Source organism: Malus sylvestris, chromosome 17 (assembly GCF_916048215.2).
Source record: "Malus sylvestris chromosome 17, drMalSylv7.2, whole genome shotgun sequence".
Taxonomy (NCBI): Eukaryota; Viridiplantae; Streptophyta; class Magnoliopsida; order Rosales; family Rosaceae; genus Malus; species Malus sylvestris.
In genome coordinates, this window is record NC_062276.1 from 23,474,294 (window position 1) to 23,492,312 (window position 18,019).

Consider the following 18,019-nt stretch of genomic DNA (forward strand, 5'->3'; position numbering starts at 1 on the left):
TTTTCTTGGTGTATCCTCATATTAATCGTCGCTACGGACGCGTGGGTTCAAACGGAACGCAATTTGGAGTTATAACGAATGAGTTATTAAAGTTTAAAGTCGGGGGCATTTTAGTAAATTAATTATTTTCTGGAATGCTCCAGATTTTTGGAGCAAAATCTGGTCATGCCACGTATGTGGCTGTGATGGAAAGGAAAGAAGGATAAGGAGGGATGCGGACCAATCAGTGAAGGGAGGACAGAGTGTGTCACCATCCCAGCTTAGGCCCTCACCACATCCCGGCCTCGACTCTGCCGTAGCATGATATTGTACGCTTTGGGCCCCGACCATGCCCTCACGGTTTTGTTTCTGGGAACTCACACGAGAACTTCCCAGTGGGTCACCCATCTTGGGATTGCTCTCGCGCGAACTCGCTTAACTTCGGAGTTCCAATGAAATCCGAAACTATTGAGCTCCTAAAAAGCCTCATGCTAGGTAGAGATGAGAATATACATATAAAGCTTACATGATCCACTCCCCTAGGTGATGTGGGATGTTACAATCCACCCCCTTAGAGGCCCGACATTCTCATCGGTGCACATCTGGCCAGAGATTGGCTCTGAAACCAAATTGTCACATCCCGGCCTGGGCCCCCACCACATCCCTGGCTCGACTCTGTCGTAGCACGATATTGTCCGTTTTAGGCCCCGACCACACCCTCACGATTTTGTTTTTGGGAACTCACACAAGAACGTTCCAATGGGTCACCCATCTTGGGATTGCTCTCGTGCGAACTCGCCTAACTTCAGAGTTCTGATGGAACTCGAAGCCAGTGAGCTCCCAAAAGGCCTCGTGCTAGGTAGAGATGGGAATATACATATAAGGCTTACAAGATCCACTCCCTTGGGTGATGTGAGATGTTACAAAGAGTGACCAATGGGAGAGGAGAGAAATGAGAGAATGGAGAAGAGGAGAGAAAGAGAGGAACCCGACTGGTTCCCCTTGACCTAGTTGTGACCCACGACTTTGCTACAATTTTGACTGGTTTTCCGTCCATTTTCCGGCATTTTATGACCTCCCACCACCTACAAACACCATCACACATTCCCTCCTTAGTTGACCACCCAAAAACTCGAAGTAAATAAGGTTGTTTCATGGGGTATGTAGTGACGGTGCCGTGGAACTCTTGGTGACAATCCACTCATTTCCGAATGAAATACATTTGATCTTCACAACCAAAACACTCCTCTAGAGACCAAGAACAAAGCCCAAAAAAGTTTTGGGGCGTCGGAGTTCAAATTGAGGACGAATCAAAATACACCTAAACTTAGGGTTCCGACAAGTTTTCGCGAAATTGAGGCTTTTTCCGACCAAATTGGCCTTAGTCACAGGTATGAAAATTGCTTCACTCACTGAGATCTTCATTTTTGTGAAGTTTGAGAATTTTTAGAAATAGTTGAATTTTCCGACGAGTTAGGGTGGCCAACCGCCACCGGTGGCGAGTGGCCAGTGGGCCGCCGATGCCATTTTACATTAAATTGATATATTGATCTCAAATTTGATATCCATATGATGTGATTTGATTATTGTGAATCTAGTTTGATTAAGATGCATTACTTGATAATTATATGAATCGACGATCCGACAGTTGGATCGTCACCAAAATTCAATACGTTATAGTACGTAATATTTGAGTATCATAGGAACTTATGGATCTTCCCGTATTGGATTTGTAAGTTCGTAAAATAAAATGCTGATCGCCACTTGAATTTGCAACTGGCGGGATCCAACCGTTGGATCGTAACAAAATTTTAGGATGATGTTTTAGAAGCATAATATGGATCCTTGGAAGTTACGGATTGGAAATCTGAGATGCGGATCTTCCAGATCGAGTTACGTAGGATTGTGGACCCTACCGTCGACCTTTGACTGACGGTTGACTTTTGGTCAATGGGTCTCAAATCATTCTAGAATTTCCTTAAGGATGAGTTTTATGTGAGTTACGTGTTCTATTGATAAGGATTTTGATATGTAGTTGATAATTGTTCTAGGCGCCGATTGTTCGTAATGCCTCAATATTTGTGCTAGGAGTTGTAGCGCTGACTCTGGGTGAGTGGGGTTTTGGTTTTCTATATATGTATATATGTTTTACGTTTTCCCAGAAACTGTTTTAAATAAGCATATATCTTTAAGTGCCATGTCATACCTGCATTTCATTTTAGTATGTGCATTTGTATGTGTACGCATAATATCGCATGAAGCGGCGGAGCCCAGGTAAACTTTAAGTGAGTATTGTATGATGATATTGGTTGCATTGAGTATGATTATATATAAATGCATTTAGTGCTCATTATCCTGCACCCCGGTGTTAGTGCTCCGCCCGAGGTCAGAGCCAAGTTTTCACGTGATTGTTCACCTCCCGCACCACACGCTTAATTTGGATCTAAGGCATGTGTCAGCCTGTCGTACAGACCACATTAGGTGGTTCCGACTCGTAGGTGACTTGTGATACTTCGCATAGCCTTTACGTAATCGTAGCACTTAAACGTATCTATTTACACCCAGCCTGTCGTGCAGACCACATTAGGTGGTTCCGACTTGTGTACATGAATTGGTTATGAGCTATAGGTTCAGCCGTACAAGTCATGTTATGTGCCTCCAGCTGATATATCATTTTATATTAATTCACAATACCTGGCTTACATATTTATTAATGAGATACTTGACATGGCATATACTTTGGTTTTCATTGCTCTCCAGCCTGATTTCTATATACATAGTATTATTATTTTCTAGGAAATTATACAAGTTTTACGATGAGGGGTTATTATTTTTTGAAAGAGAAATGGTTTCAAAAAGCTTTGTTTTTGCCCACTCACATTTTCTGTTTTTCGCCCCTCCATGTTTAGCTGCTGAAAGTTCGTTTCGACGAGGATTCTTAGTAAATCTCAGCATAGGTGGCTATCTTTGAGGGTATGTTCCTTACCCACACTACTACACTTTACTTATTCTCTGACGTTGCGTGTGAAATGGGTTCATTCCCGCTCACAGCGCACTCTTGTCTTTAAACACTTTTAGGTTTAAATTTATTCACATTTTCCACATCACTATACTTTATGGCTTCGTCACCTTCCTAGTGTCGGCCAACACAGCTCAATTCGGAGTCCTAGTGGACATTCCGGGTTGGGGTGTGTCATGTATAATACATCACTTTGGTCCCTGAGATTGAAAATCAATAGAAATGGTCCTGAGATTGTCCACCATCCATTATTTTGGTCATTCCGTTAAAAACTTCGTTAAGTGTCGCGGAGCTCTTGGCCAAAAGTTTGGGCAATTTTCAAAGCTTCGTAACTCAATCGTTTCTTAACCAAATTCAACCCATAATATATCAAAATGAAGATAGGAAATGTAGAATAAGATTATACCTATTTGGAAGCCTAATGGTTACCGGAGATGGCCGGAAAATAGTACAATGTAGAACAAGATTATACCATTTTCGGCCAAACCACATCGAATTAGCCATCGAGAAAGGAACCATTCTCTTTGTCTCGTTGAAAAGTATTATTTTCATTTTTAAATCACTCGATTTTGTTGAGTATTAAATAAGTTAAGAATGTTTAAAGTTTACCCATTTTCCGGCGAGTTTTCCTGTTTTCCTGCGGACCAATCACCTTTTAGGCTATTTTCTAGCCATCTTTGGCAACCATTGGGCTTCCAAATTGATATAATCTTATTATACACTTTCCTATCTTCATTTTGATATATTATGGGTCGAATTTGGTTAAGAAACAATTGAGTTACGAAGCTTTGAAAATTGCCCAAACTTCCGACCAAGAGCTTCGGGACACTTAATGGAGTTTTTAACGGAATGACCAAAATAATGGATGGTGGATAATCTCAGTGACCATTTCTATTTATTTTCAATCTCAGGGATCAAAGTGATGTGTTATGCAAATCTCATGAACCATTTTGACTGTAAAGCCAAAAGAAAATTAGAAAATAACAAATGAGTTGGTGCCAACGGAGGATATGAAAGTAACATTCATTGCATCGCATGCATGGAAATTATTGCATTTGCGGCAGAATCTGATTATGAGAAAGGTCAGTCCACTAGAATTTGCCCTAAAATGCCTCAAATCCTTGGAGCAAAATGAAAGAGAAAGTTTGTGGAGTGAGATGGTCCTGTAACCTGTTTCGTACAATTCACTGGTGTCTCAATTTCAATGACGGCGGCTGATATGATTATCTTTCTCTCTGTTTGGGCTGCTCTATTGTAGTTATCTTTTCTTTGCTCTCTCCCTCTATGAGGTTTAGCGAAATTCATAGCCATGGGCCAAAAAAGCCACCATCTTCACCCAGTGAGGTCTTAGTGTAAAAATTGTGAGGGACAATTATTATGAGGAAATTATGATATTTTTCTGAAAAGCATGTGGACAATTGAACTGAGCTTTGAGTGTCTTGCTCTCTTTAAGGAGATTCAAGCTCACTATGGCTTGACATAAGTTCACAAACCGGTGTAGCAGTATACCATTTGACTTGTCCCCTCTGAAATACAACAACCCAACTGAATTAGTTGTGTGACTCATACCTACCTATACAAAAAAAAAATGTTCAAAACTCCACCACACAAACACCCTTCCTTGGCCAATAAGTAAAAAATGGAAAAGATAGAGGAATGAAGAATGTTTGTACCATACTTGACAAATCCTGAAACTACTAAGCACCGATCAACGTTATACCGTCAAGGATCCAGAAGAGTTTCCCTCCAACCAGAAGGCCAATCATAGTGCGACACGTGTCGACATCAGAAGCCAATCATAGCGCAACACGTGTCAACATCAGAAGCCAATCACAATACGACACTTGTCAATGTCAGAACAAAGCTAGAAACTCTTTTCTATAAAAGGAGATCATTTTCCCACAATATTTCCTAATGTCATTTGTACTAAATCATTCACTAGTACTCACTAAATGAGAGCTTGAACCTATGTACTTGTGTAAACCCTTCACAATTAATGAGAACTCCTCTACTCCGTGGACGTAGCCAATCTGGATGAACCATGTACATCTTGTGTTTACTTCCCTGTCTCTATCCATTTACATACTTATCCACACTAGTGACCGGAGCAATCTAGCGAAGGTTACAAACTTGACACTTTCTGTTGTACTAAAGTCCTCACTGATTTTGTGCATCAACAAAGAATAATTGTTTTAAAGGAAATTGCTATTGGCCAGATAATGAATAAAAGGATGATGGAGAAAATGTTATTAGTTATAGGTTTATTATCACCCTAGTAAACAGGTTAATAAACACCAATTAACAAGAAAAGGTTACAAGAGTTACAAAGATGAAAGACCAATTACAAAAGTTATAAAATATGGAAGACCAATCATGCATTATGCATCATGGAGATGTGACTCTTCATTGAACCTTCATTAGTGAAACAATAATTCTTACTCTAGAGGAAATCACAATACGACACTTGAACTACAACTGTGAGAGGAAATAAAAATTACTACTCACAAATAATAATGCAAGTGGTAATTTGAGGTTTAATAGCACGTTACGGCCTTTTGCTAATCCAGTTTTCATGAATGTATTTGAGAACAAACAATTCCAATAGAAAGCGGCCCACTCTCTCACATTCTAAAATTTGTCAATAATACTTCAGTAATATAACATTTCACTCAAAACAAGCTACATATATTATTCCACCTGAAATTTATTTAGTTAAAGAACGTTAGTAGCGGGACCGAATACTAATATGTCATAAAAACAACTTTGAAAATGATTTCATATGCTCGGATTGCAGACATATTGCCACTAATAAACTCCCATCATTATTTGCACTTCCCGAATACGAAAGCCTTCCCCTCAAATAGAATTCCACAAGGTCCCACAAAAATAGGTCGACCCCATCCAAAATAAGCATCATAAGTTGGAACCCCAACCTAACTAGTTATTCCAATAGTAGGAGACCTAATAGAAACCAGCCCCACGAACAAGAGCTGAAAGATCAGGCTGAAGCTCAAGGAAGTCAATATGCTGATCTAAAATAATTGTCGTTCATCTGTGATAGAGCATAATGAATACAACTTGAAGCGTATCGTGTTGTTTTTATTGGAGATCCCCCTACGAAATTAGGGTAGCTGTGACAATAACATTACCAAAGAAACAAAGTAAGAGTGGGGGTTGCAGTCGAGACCGTCCATCAACAACATGTAGTTTGTTCTTTCGATCATCGAGAAGTTCACTTGAGTTGGATGCACATTTCCAAACATGACCAACTAATATCTCATACGTGATATAGTTGATCGTGTTATCATCTTCCTTAAGGCTGGTTCCTCGTCAATCTGAACATGGAGACTGCTGTGCTCTCAACAGCACAGCCTTCTGTGCTGTACAGGAATTATTCTATTGTTCAAAAGGTTGGTATTCAAAATTTTAAGCTGAGGTGAGTCTCGGGCATGAAATAATGTCCTGTCTGTGTGGTAATCCTGAACTCTACAAGAAAGGCAAGACTGATGAGAAACATATGCCTCTGACGAAGCCCTCATCTCAGTCATCTCCGAAAATTAGGCAAACACAAGAAAGTCCACCCTCACAAGAATCTGGCTGATTTCCTTCCCATTTAATTGCTGATTTGCTTTCTGTGTAATCATTCAATTAGTTTGATTGTGTTGATATACTTTACTTTCTGTGTAATCATTCAATTAGTTTGATTGTGTTGATATACTTTCTGTAAATGGGAATGTGTTGGTCCACTCTTATAATTATATATAAATGAATATCATGACTGATAGATCAGTCAACAATTCCAACATAGAACCTTTCTTGCCGCAACATTCTAAAACCTCACTGGTCCACATTTTTTTATAGTACTAGAATAAGTTGTTCCACATGAGAAGCTAAACAACCACACACGCTCCATGTCACCCCGTTGTGTTATCCACGTGTTAGGCTTCAAAATTTGCTACACTTGAGGGAGCGTGTTGAGAATGAATCTCATATTGATGGGAGGATGAACCTTGTATTGACCAGTGTCGATTGATAAGAAGGGTAGTATGGTCAAAAAGGTAAAATGGTGTTGATATGGCAAACTGTTAAGTAAGGCAGTTGGTAGATTTGGAAGTTAGTTAGAATTGGTGGGAAGATTAGTTAGAACTGTTAGTACTAGTAGCTTAAGAGATAAGGCAGCCATTGAACTGTATAAGTGTGTAAGAACCTTGTAATATTCATTCAAGCAATATACATAAATTCATCTCTTTCTCTCTAGGTTTTTTGCTTTTCTTCGGTTCTCTGTGAACTATTATCATGGTTAGACCTGTAAACGGGTCGGGTTTATTGGGTTTGGGTCGGGTTCAACCCGACCCGTTAAGTTAACGGGTCACCCGAACCCAACCCGTTAAACTAACGGGTCACCCGAACCCAACCCGTTAAACTAACGGGTCACCCGAACCCAACCCGTTAAGTTAACGGATCAGCCGTTTCACCCGTTACACCCGTTAACAATTATTATTATTTTTATTTTTTTGCATAAAGTTTATTTTTTGTTATTAAGACTTTACTAAAATTACTAAAATATCCTCAACTAACGGGTGCTAACGGGTGTTAACGGGTTGACCCAAAGTGACCCGTTATTTAACGGGTTGTTAACGGGTTCACCCGTTAGCGACTCGACCCGTTAAGCATCCACCCAAATACAAATATTAACGGGTTGGGTTGGGTCGGGTTAACGGGTTGGGTCCAAAATGCCAGGCCTAATCATGGTATCAATTGTCGGCCTATCCTTGGTTCTCATTTCCGCTGTGCAAATCTTCTTGATCAATTAAAGCTTGATGATGGCTGCAAGTTCTCTGCGATTTCTGCTGAAAAGGTCAAGGGTATCGTTCATATCAGGTTCTTTGTTTATGTTTTCACAGTGCACACCATCTATTTGTGTTATGTTCTAATTGAAGAATGTCTGTTATTTTTTTGTGGGATTGAAGGCCGATAGCCATTGTTAGGAAATTGAAAGGCCGATAGCCATTCTTGAGCACATAAGAGGCAAATAGCCATTTTTTGATCAAGATTTGTTGATATTCATTGAAAAAAAGGCCAATAGCCAGAAGGATAGTATCTGTGATAGTGTGTTGAGGTTTAAGAACAAGTCTTGTTTGTCTACGATATAAATTTCTAGGTTAAAGTTTTCTGTAATCTGGATCAAATGGCAGAATCTACTGTTAAAATTGAAGGGTTACTTGGTATGCTTATGGTGAAGCCTCAAGATGATAATTTAGTAAAATGGAGTTTTCAGTTTCAATCTGTTCTTAGAGGGTATGATCTTTCTATCATTTCACGGGTGAAGATCCATGTTCTCCAAGATTTGTTATTAATACAGAGACAAGAGTCACTAAAGAAGTTACTGTGGCCTACAAAGATTGGGTGAAGAAGGATCTAGCATTGCTTAGTCTTTTCATTGCTACTTTGTCTGACGATGTTATGGATCATATTCTTGGTTACAAGACTTCATGTGAGGCCTGGACATGTCTGTAAGAAAGGTTTACATCTATCTCTATGGTTCGAATCAATCAACTGAAGAGTGAATTTCATACTATTCAAAAATGTGGCGAATTAGTAGATCGATTTCTTTTACGAGTTAAGGCTATTAAGGATCAACTTGTGTTTGCTGGAGAAAGGATCACATATAATGACTTTCTTATAGCTATTTTGTTTGGATTACCACCAGAATTTGAAATGATAAAGATTGTGATATTGGCTCGGGACTCTCCTATATTGTATAAAGATCTAAGTGCTCAACTTCTTGGTGCAGAAGCAAGTATTGAGTCAAGGGTGAAATCATTGACTGCATCCATGGCAACAATGTATGTTTAAGGACAAGGAGATGGTTCTAATGGGATCTCTGGTGCATATAATGGTTTTGAGGTTGATGAAAGGTCAAACTCTCAAAGGTATCAAGGAGGATATGAAGGAGAACAGTCTACTGATACTCAATTTGGTTTTCATGGAGGATCTAGATTTATGGGGAATGGTAGCAAATTTGTTTAGAATAACAGCTTCTCTAAGGGCAATAGAAAATATAATGGCAGTTCAAGAAATTATTCTGGTAATGGAAATCAGTTTGGTAACAAAAGTGGTAATGAGAGTTCTAATGGTAGTTTTTTTGGGAATGGTAAAAGCTTTCAGTCACATAATGGAAATAGTTTCTTTGGATGTGGTGGTCAGAAGAATAATACCTGGAATGGCAACACAAACTACAAATCTGGTATCTCACCTGAGTGCCAAATATGTTCTAGGAGGGGACGCACTGCAACTAATTGCTATCATAGGGCTGACACTAGTAATCCAGGTTTCATAATCTGCCAGATTTGTGGAAAAAGAGGACACATTGCACTGAAGTGTTATCATCGAAATAATTTTGCTTATCAAGGTAATCCACCACCGTCTTCTTCAACTGCAATGACTGCACAAGCAAACATTGTACATAATGCATCACAGAACAATGGACATGGGTTTTCTAATGGAGAGACATGGATTCTAGACACTGGTGCTACACACCATATGATAGCCAATGTTAATACTATCTCAAGTCAATCCATACACTGGAGATGAGAAAATTACAATTGGCAATTGTGAAGATTTGGCAATCAAGAATATTGGTTCTTCAACAATTATTACTCTTGACAATGCTTTAATTTTGCATAATGTTTTGCATGTGCCTCAAATAACTGTCAATCTTCTTTCTGTCAAGAAATTATGCAAAGATAATGGATGTTGGTTTATGTTGATGCACAAAATCAGCGAAGACTTTGGTACAACAGAAAGTGTCAGGTTTTGTGACCTTCGCTTGGTTGCTTGGTTGCTTCAGTCACTAGTGAGGATAAGTACGTAAATGAATAGAGACAGAGAAGCAAACACAGGATGTACGTGGTTCACCCAGATTGGCTACGTCCACGGAGTAGAGGAGTTCTTATTAGTAGTGAAGGGCTTACACAAGTACAAAGGATCAAGCTCTCAATTTAGTGAGTTCTTGTGAATGATTTAACACAAAATGGCATTAGGCCATATTGTGGGGGAATGACCCCTATTTATAGAAAAACTTGTAGCTTTGTCACATTGACATGTGTCATGTTATGATTGGTTCTTGATGTTGACACGTGCTGCGCTCTGATTGGCTTCTAATCTTGACACGTGTCGAGTAGTGATTGGCCTCCTGGTCGGAGGGGAACTCTTCTGGGTCCTTGACAGTATAGCGTTGGCCGGTGCTCGGTAGTTTCGGGATTGGTCAAGTATGGTACAAACAGTGCTCCCCTAAGTTCCCGAGTGAGGGAAACTCCTCGGTTGGGGACTTGCAAGATCCAATCCCTTGAGTAATCACGAAACTTCTAAGTACCGAAGTGTGGTCTGATCTTCATCTGCCCTTCTCTGGAAGTACTTTTCCTCCATCCGGGAATGGTGTATTTAGCTGATGTTGACGCACAAGGTAATGTATCAATTTCACTTGAAGCTTAGTTGTAGTTTCGGGCTTAGTCAAGTGTGATACAAACCCTATAGTAGGAGTCCCCCAAGTCGCCGAGCTAGGAGATCTGCCGAAAGAGGTGACAGACAAGGTAAGCAGTCAAACTTCCAAGTAAGCAACCCAGGATCAGAGGTTTGACTTCGGCTTCCGGTTGATTGTTCTCATTCTCCTTGTCTCTCATTCAACTGCCAGGATAAGGAGAAGCAAATGGATAAGAGATGATATGAGATACTTTTGCTTTTGAAGAAGTAACTTTCCACAGGCTTATTCTTGAACTGTGCTGGAGGGTTTTCTGGTGCCCTTCAGAGTATAAGGCCGACTCAAAATTTTGAGGGTCAAAACAAGTCCATCAAATCTAGAGTACGTTCGACCTTGATGATATGGGATACTTTTGCTGTTGACGGAATAATGAATGTGGTATGGAAAGGTGTCGTGCTGTAGTGATCTGTTTCAGCTCACCGTTGAACCTTCTGCTTCAATCTTTTGCATGGCAGAAGTGGTGTGCAACCTTTGCATTTAAATGGTCCTTCAGAACATTCCTTCATAGTGACTCATCCACGCTTGGCAGCTTCAGTGTAAAGAGCCAATATCTGATCAACTGTCATGAGGTATTTGCCGGTGGAATTCGTGACCTTGACAGCAGTTGAGGATGAGTACTCGAGAGCAATGCTAAGTAAGCAACCAGGCAAAGGCTCCAGGCAGTCAGTTCCAAATTGGAGGTTTGATTTCAGGTTCCGACTGACTGCTCTCTTTCTCCTTGTCCTGCAGGTGTGGACAAGGACAAAGACAAAGATAGGGAGAAAGCATGATATGGGATACTCTTGCTTTCGACCCTGATGATATGAGATACTCTTGTTCTTGGTGTGGCTTATTTGCTGAGGTATTATCGGGGGGAAATAAAGCTGAGTATTTCGAGAGGTTATGTTGAGGGTGCCTTTTCGAATGCGAGAAAGGGTTGAGCATTTTTGCAGGTTTGCCTGTCCGTTGAGGAGGGAGGTCAATGTATATAGGGATTTCCCAATAACAAGTAGTAATGCTATTCCTTTACCCTTCTTGGTCACAGCAATGTAGTGGGAGCTGCCAGCTTCACGTGTTTTAATTTTGTCAGAGCACTTTGAAAAAGTGGTATGTGGTATCTGGAAAGCTGATGTTACGTGTGAAGATTACAGACAAGCTTTATCTAAGGAAATCTGGCTCTCGAAGTTCTGAGAGTTGTGCCTCTTCGGTTTTCGAACAAGCAATCCCGTCGAGGATCTGACTCTCGAGATTCGGAAAGCGGTGCTACTCCGGTTTTTTAGAAAGTAATTATGTTGGGAGTCTTTTCTCGAATGTGAGTAAAGGTTGGACGTTCTTGCCAACCTGTCTTGCCGCAAAACCCGGAGGTCGACACACATAGGGACTTTCCAGTTGTCAAGCAGTGGTGCTGTTCCTTTACCCTTATGGGTAATAGTAGGGTAGCTGGAACTTCGAAATTCTCGTGCCTAAACTTTGTCAGAGATCTTTGACAAAGTTATATGTGGTACCCGAGGAGTTGATGGTGCATATGGAGAGCGGTGATTGAACAGTAAGATTCACGTGCTTTCTACATCACCAGAAATCTTCGACAGATTGCCCGTAATTTCCGCAAAGCTGAGTGTGCATGTGACAGGTGCTGACGAGGCTGAAAAAGCAGGTGCTTCTTCGATTTCTGAGATCGGCCCTCGTGGTCTCTGAGCAGCCCAGCTTTTGAGAAAGCAAACGCCTCTTCGATTTCTGAGATCGGCCCTCGTGGTCTCTGAGCAGCCCAGCTTTTGAGAAAGCAAACGCCTCTTCGATTTCTGAGATCGGCCCTCGTGGTCTCTGAGCAGCCCAGCTTTTGAGAAAGCAAACGCCTCTTCGATTTCTGAAGCTCCGTCGAGTGCAGATTTTTATAGAGGCTGACATTAAGTTCCACAGCACACTTGAATCTCTACCAGTAGAAGCTCATTTCTTGCACTTCTAAGATCTTGATTTGTCTGACCTCTTCCTTCTTCAACACATTTGAAAATGTCTGGACCCTCCGACCGTCGTTTTGACTTGAACCTTGGAGAAGAGACAGCCACGCCTTCTCCAGACAACATATGGCGCCCATCCTTCATATCCCCTACTGGTCCTCTTACCGTTAGGGATTCTGTGATGAAGAATGATATGACCGCTGCAGTGGTGGCCAGGAACCTTCTCACTCCCAAAGATAATAGACTACTTTCCAAACGGTCTGATGAGTTGGCTGTTAAGGACTCTCTGGCTCTTAGTGTTCAGTGTGCAGGTTCTGTGTCTAATATGGCCCAACGCCTATTTGCTAGAACCCGCCAAGTTGAATCATTGGCTGCTTAAGTGATGAGTCTCAAACAGGAGATTAGAGGGCTCAAGCATGAGAATAAGCAGTTGCACCGGCTCGCCCATGACTATGCTACAAACATGAAGAGGAAGCTTGACCAGATGAAGGAATCTGATGGTAAGGTTTTACTTGATCATCAGCGGTTTGTGGGTTTGTTCCAAAGGCATTTATTGCCTTCGTCCTCTGGGGCTGTACCTGGTAATGAAGCTTCAAATGATGAACCTCCAATGCCTCCTCCTTCTGGGGTTTTGTCAAGTACTGAGGCTCCGGATAACCACCCTCCGGTGCTTTCTCTTTCTGGGGCTCTACCGACTGCTGAGACTTCCCCTAAGCAACCTTTGTGAAGGCTCCCTTTTGTTTGTTTATTTTGACTCATGTATATGTACATATTTGTGGCTTATCGAAAATATTAATAAATAAGCTTTGCTTCATTTCAACATATTGTGTTAAATACACCAAAGCCTTCTTCATAAAGTTCTTTGAATTTTTGCTTTTGTTGAAACCTGTATTGTTGAAGCTTTGTGAGTGAAGCATGTAGTTTGAGGTAGTGTTCCCTTAATTTCCCGAGTGAGGAAAACTTCTCGGTTGGAGACTTGAAAAATCCAAGTCACTGAGTAGTCACGAACTTTTGAGTACCAAGGCGTAGTAGCATATGGTGGGAGTCCCCCAAGTCTCTAGTCGAGGGAGTTGACGAATGAGGTGTCTTGCTAATAGTCCATGTCGTAAGTACCAAAACTTCATTCTTTTGTTTTCTAAGTGGTAGCCCCGGACTTTTTCTTCATAGATTTTGTTTATGAAGGTTGCTAGGCCCGAATAAGTGGAATTGCAGAAGGTGTAACCGTTGGTGCATTAACATCATAATGGAAGCATCACAATGATGGAAGCATCACAATGATGAAAGCATCATAATGATGAAAACACCATAATGATGAAACATCATAATGATGTTTCTTTGGTGGAATTGTTTTTCATTTCCCCTAACAACCGGAATTGTTTTTCAACATAACACCATCATCTGTAGGTCGAATCACAAAGTTGTCTTCATGAAAGTTGTTCGTTAATTCCTTAACTACAACATATCCAAATTGGAGAGCCATCGGAGCAGTACAACTCCAGAAATCCAGGTATGATGAGTGACTGTTTATCATTTGTCTGTCAACCCGTCAGATTTGTTGTGAGCTTTGAAACTCTATTTTCTCTTGCTCAGATCAGCATGCTTTCTTCATTGAAGTTGTTCCTCAGCTTGTGAACTACAACATATCCAAATTTGAGATCCCTCGGAGCTGTATAACTCAAGAAACTCAGGTATGATGAATGACTGGTTATTATTTTTCTGTCAACCCGTCAGATTTGTTGTGAGCTTCGAAACTCCATTTTCTCTTGTTCAGATCGGTATGCTTTCTTCATTGAAGTTGTTCCTCAGCTTGTGAACTACAACATATCCAAATTTGAGATCCCTCGGAGCTGTATAACTCAAGAAACTCAGGTATGATGAATGACTGGTTATTATTTTTCTGTCAACCCGTCAGATTTGTTGTGAGCTTCGAAACTCCATTTTCTCTTGTTCAGATCGGTATGCTTTCTTCATTGAAGTTGTTCCTCAGCTTGTGAACTACAACATATCCAAATTTGAGATCCCTCGGAGCTGTATAACTCAAGAAATTCAGGTATGATGAATGACTGGTTATTATTTGTCTGTCAACCCGTCAGATTTGTTGTGAGCTTCGAAACTCCATTTTCTCTTGTTCAGATCGGTATGCTTTCTTCATTGAAGTTGTTCCTCATCGACTCTTTCATAACATATCAACAATTCAGGATGAACTAACGGTTAAATATTTCCAGATCTTTGAAACATCACAACAGCTTCGAAATCTGCAAGAAGCCGACTATCATGTTTGGAGCTTCAACACTTTAATTTCCGTCGCTCAAACAGAAATGGTTCCTTCTTGAAAGTTGTTCATATGCTCAAGAACTATAGGGTGTCCAAAATTCAGCTCCATTGGAGAAGAGCAGAGGTTGCAGAAATTTGATAGATGAAAGGAGGCGGAAGAGGGAGAGAGAGAAAAAGTCTCCTGGGTTGGATTTCTATTTTGGGGCAGATTCCAATTTTTGTAGCACCTTCATTATTGATGAATTGCTTGTACTTTTGTCCATTATGAAATTTGGGACTTTGGCTTGTTGTTGGATCTATTATAATATGTTTGAGAACATATATAAGTGAATAAATAAGAAGGAAAATTTTGGGCCCTTGTGGGTGTAAAACAAAAAATGTTTATGTTTACCCAAGTGTTTTTGTACAAGTTCAAGGGCATCTTGGGTTTTGTGAACAAAATTTGTTTATTTGGAGCAAGGTTTTGTGTTGAAGCTTTGTAGGTGAAGCTTTGGTGTTGAAGCTTTGTGGGTGAAGCTTTGGAGGTGAAGCTTTTCGGGTGAAGCTTGTTGGGTGAAGCTTTTTAGGTGAAGCTTTGTGGGTGAAGCTTTTTAGGTGAAGCTTTTCGGGTGAAGCTTTTTGGGTGAAGCTTTTTAGGTGAAGCTTTTCGGGTGAAGCTTTTTGGGTGAAGCTTTTTAGGTGAAGCTTTGATGGTGAAGCTTTTTGGGTGAAGCTTTTTAAGTGAAGCTTTTTGGGTGAAGCTTTTTAGGTGAAGCTTTGATGGTGAAGCTTTTTGGGTGAAGCTTTTTAAGTGAAGCTTTTTGGGTGAAGCTTTTTAGGTGAAGCTTTGATGGTGAAGCTTTGGAGGTGAAGCTTTTCGGGTGAAGCTTTTTAGGTGAAGCTTTGGAGGTGAAGCTTTGGAGGTGAAGCTTTTCGGGTGAAGCTTTTTAGGTGAAGCTTTGGAGGTGAAGCTTTTCGGGTGAAGCTTTTTAGGTGAAGCTTTGGAGGTGAAGCTTTTCGGGTGAAGCTTTTTGGATGAAGCTGTTTTTTTTTTTTTTTTTTTTTTTTTTTTTTTTTTTTGGCGCTTGACACGGTCTTCATTTGCTTGTTTTGTAGTGACTGTGGAAGACGGATTGCTTTCTGATTGAGAAGGGTTCCGGCATCGCTTGCTATGAATGTAAAAGAGTGAGGGCTGAGTTGGCTAAATTACCTCTTTATTGAATTCATTGCCAAATGGCCTTCATTACATAGGATGCCAAACGGCTATAGCTCAACACTTGTACATCGTGAGTCTATTTGTAGTAGTACTTCAAGTGATCAGCGTTCCATGGATGGCCAAGGGTCTTGCCATCGGAGCTTCTAAGTGTGTAAGAGCCAGGGCGACTGATGCCAATGACTTCATACGGTCCATCCCAGTTTGGACTAAGTGTGCCTTCACTCGGGACTCTGTCGCAGAGTAATCTTTTCTTTAAGACCCAGTCTCCTATTTTGAAAGAACGAGGCTTGACCCTAGAGTCATAATAGTTGGAGATGCGCTGCTTGTAGGCGACATTCCTCAAGTGAGCTTGGTTTCTGTGTTCCTCGACTAAATCCAAGTTGAGGGTGAGTTGTTTGTCATTTTCACTTTGAATGTAGTTCTGGACTCGGAATGTTGCTTGCTCGAGCTCAACAGGGACAACCGCCTCTGTGCCAAAGGCAAGTGAGAATGGAGTTTCTCCTGTTGAAGTCCGATATGAAGTGCGATATGACCAAAGAACTTGGGGTACAAATTCTGGCCAACAGCCTTTAGCTTTGTCCAAGCTGGTTTTCAAAGTGCGCTTGATTATTTTGTTGATGGCCTCAACTTGTCCATTAGACTGGGGATGAGCTGGAGAGGCAAAGCATAAGTTGATGTTGAACTTAGAGCAGAACAACCTGAACTTCTTGTTGTCGAACTGTCGCCCATTGTCAGTGACTATCGCATTGGGAATGCCGAATCTACAAAGGATGTTCTTCCACACGAAGTCTTCTATCTTTGCCTCAGTAATGGTTGCCAAGGGTTCTACTTCGGCCCACTTTGTGAAGTAGTCCACTGCAACGACTGCGTAACAGACTTTGCCCTTCCCTGCCGGCATTGGGCCGATCAAATCAAGTCCCCACTGGGCGAAGGGCCAAGGGCTGATCATAGGAGTAAGAGGCTCTGGAGGGGAATGAGGAATAGCCGCATATCGTTGACATTTGTCACATGAGCGGGATACTTTGATGGCATCCTGGTGGAGTGTTGGCCAGTAATATCCTTGGCGAAAAGTCTTGTGTGCTAGGGACCGAGATCCAGCATGATCTCCACAGACTCCCTCATGTATTTCCCGAAGGACGATTTCCGCCTCGGCAGGCGTAAGACACCTTAAGTATGGCAGGCTAAAACCTCGCTTATAGAGTTGATCATTGATGATCAGGTAGCGGGTAGACTTGTATCGAATTTGCTTAGCCTGGACTTTATCATTTGGGAGGGTGCCATGAGCAAGGAAATTATAGATCGGGGTGATCCAACTATCCCCCTGTTGTAAGTTGCATACTTCTGCGGCCATGATGCTTGGTGTTGCCAACAGTTCGACATGAATTTTTCTTCCAATCTTGTCTTCCACAGCCGAGGCGAGGCGAGCCAGGGCGTCTGCATGACTGTTTGCCGCTCGAGGAACTTGGGTGATCTGGTAGTGGAAGTGCTTGAGCAAAAGTTGTGTTTGCGCAAGATATGCTGCCATGGAGCTGTCCTTAGCATCAAAGTTGTTGGTAACCTGGTTGACCACCAATTGGGAGTCACTGAAAATATCAATTTGTTTAACCCCGAGGTGTTTGGCCAAACGTAATCCTGCTAGAAGGGCTTCATACTCGGCCTCATTATTTGATGCCTTGAATTTGAAACGAAGAGCATACTCAATTGCTACTTTGTCGGGTGTAGTCAAGACTAGTCCCGCTCCACAGCCCTGTTGGTTGGATGAGCCATCAACATACAGACTCCATGCTAGGGTTGTTGGTTCTATCTTCTGAGCTTCCGGGGGTAATGAAGCCACTGCTTCAGGTGTAGAAGCAATGTCAACCGGATATGTGAAGTCGGCAATGAGGTCTGCCACTGCTTGGCCCTTCTCAGCTGGCTTTGGTTGGTAGGAGATGTCAAACTCACCCAACGCTATTGCCCATTTGATCATTCGCCCTGAAGTGTCAGGACTTTGGAGTATCTGTCGAAGAGGATAATTGGTAAGCACGATGATGGAGTGCGCTTGGAAGTAAGGGCGGAGTTTTCGAGCAGACATGACC

At 41.4% G+C, this 18,019-nt stretch overlaps 1 protein-coding gene, 1 long non-coding RNA gene and 1 pseudogene across 2 annotated transcripts in view; 1 reads left to right on the forward strand and 2 right to left on the reverse strand.

The window, feature by feature from the left end:
- Window positions 1-18,019, reverse strand: part of LOC126610179 (uncharacterized) — a 52,753-nt gene that overhangs the window by 9,080 nt on the left and 25,654 nt on the right. The window lies entirely within an intron of this gene.
- LOC126611896 (shikimate O-hydroxycinnamoyltransferase-like) lies at window positions 5,748-6,389 on the reverse strand (annotated as a pseudogene).
- LOC126610181 (uncharacterized) lies at window positions 14,441-15,627 on the forward strand. The gene is made up of 3 exons (XR_007618416.1): window positions 14,441-14,522; window positions 14,698-15,424; window positions 15,565-15,627. It is a non-coding gene; the product is annotated as an uncharacterized LOC126610181 (long non-coding RNA).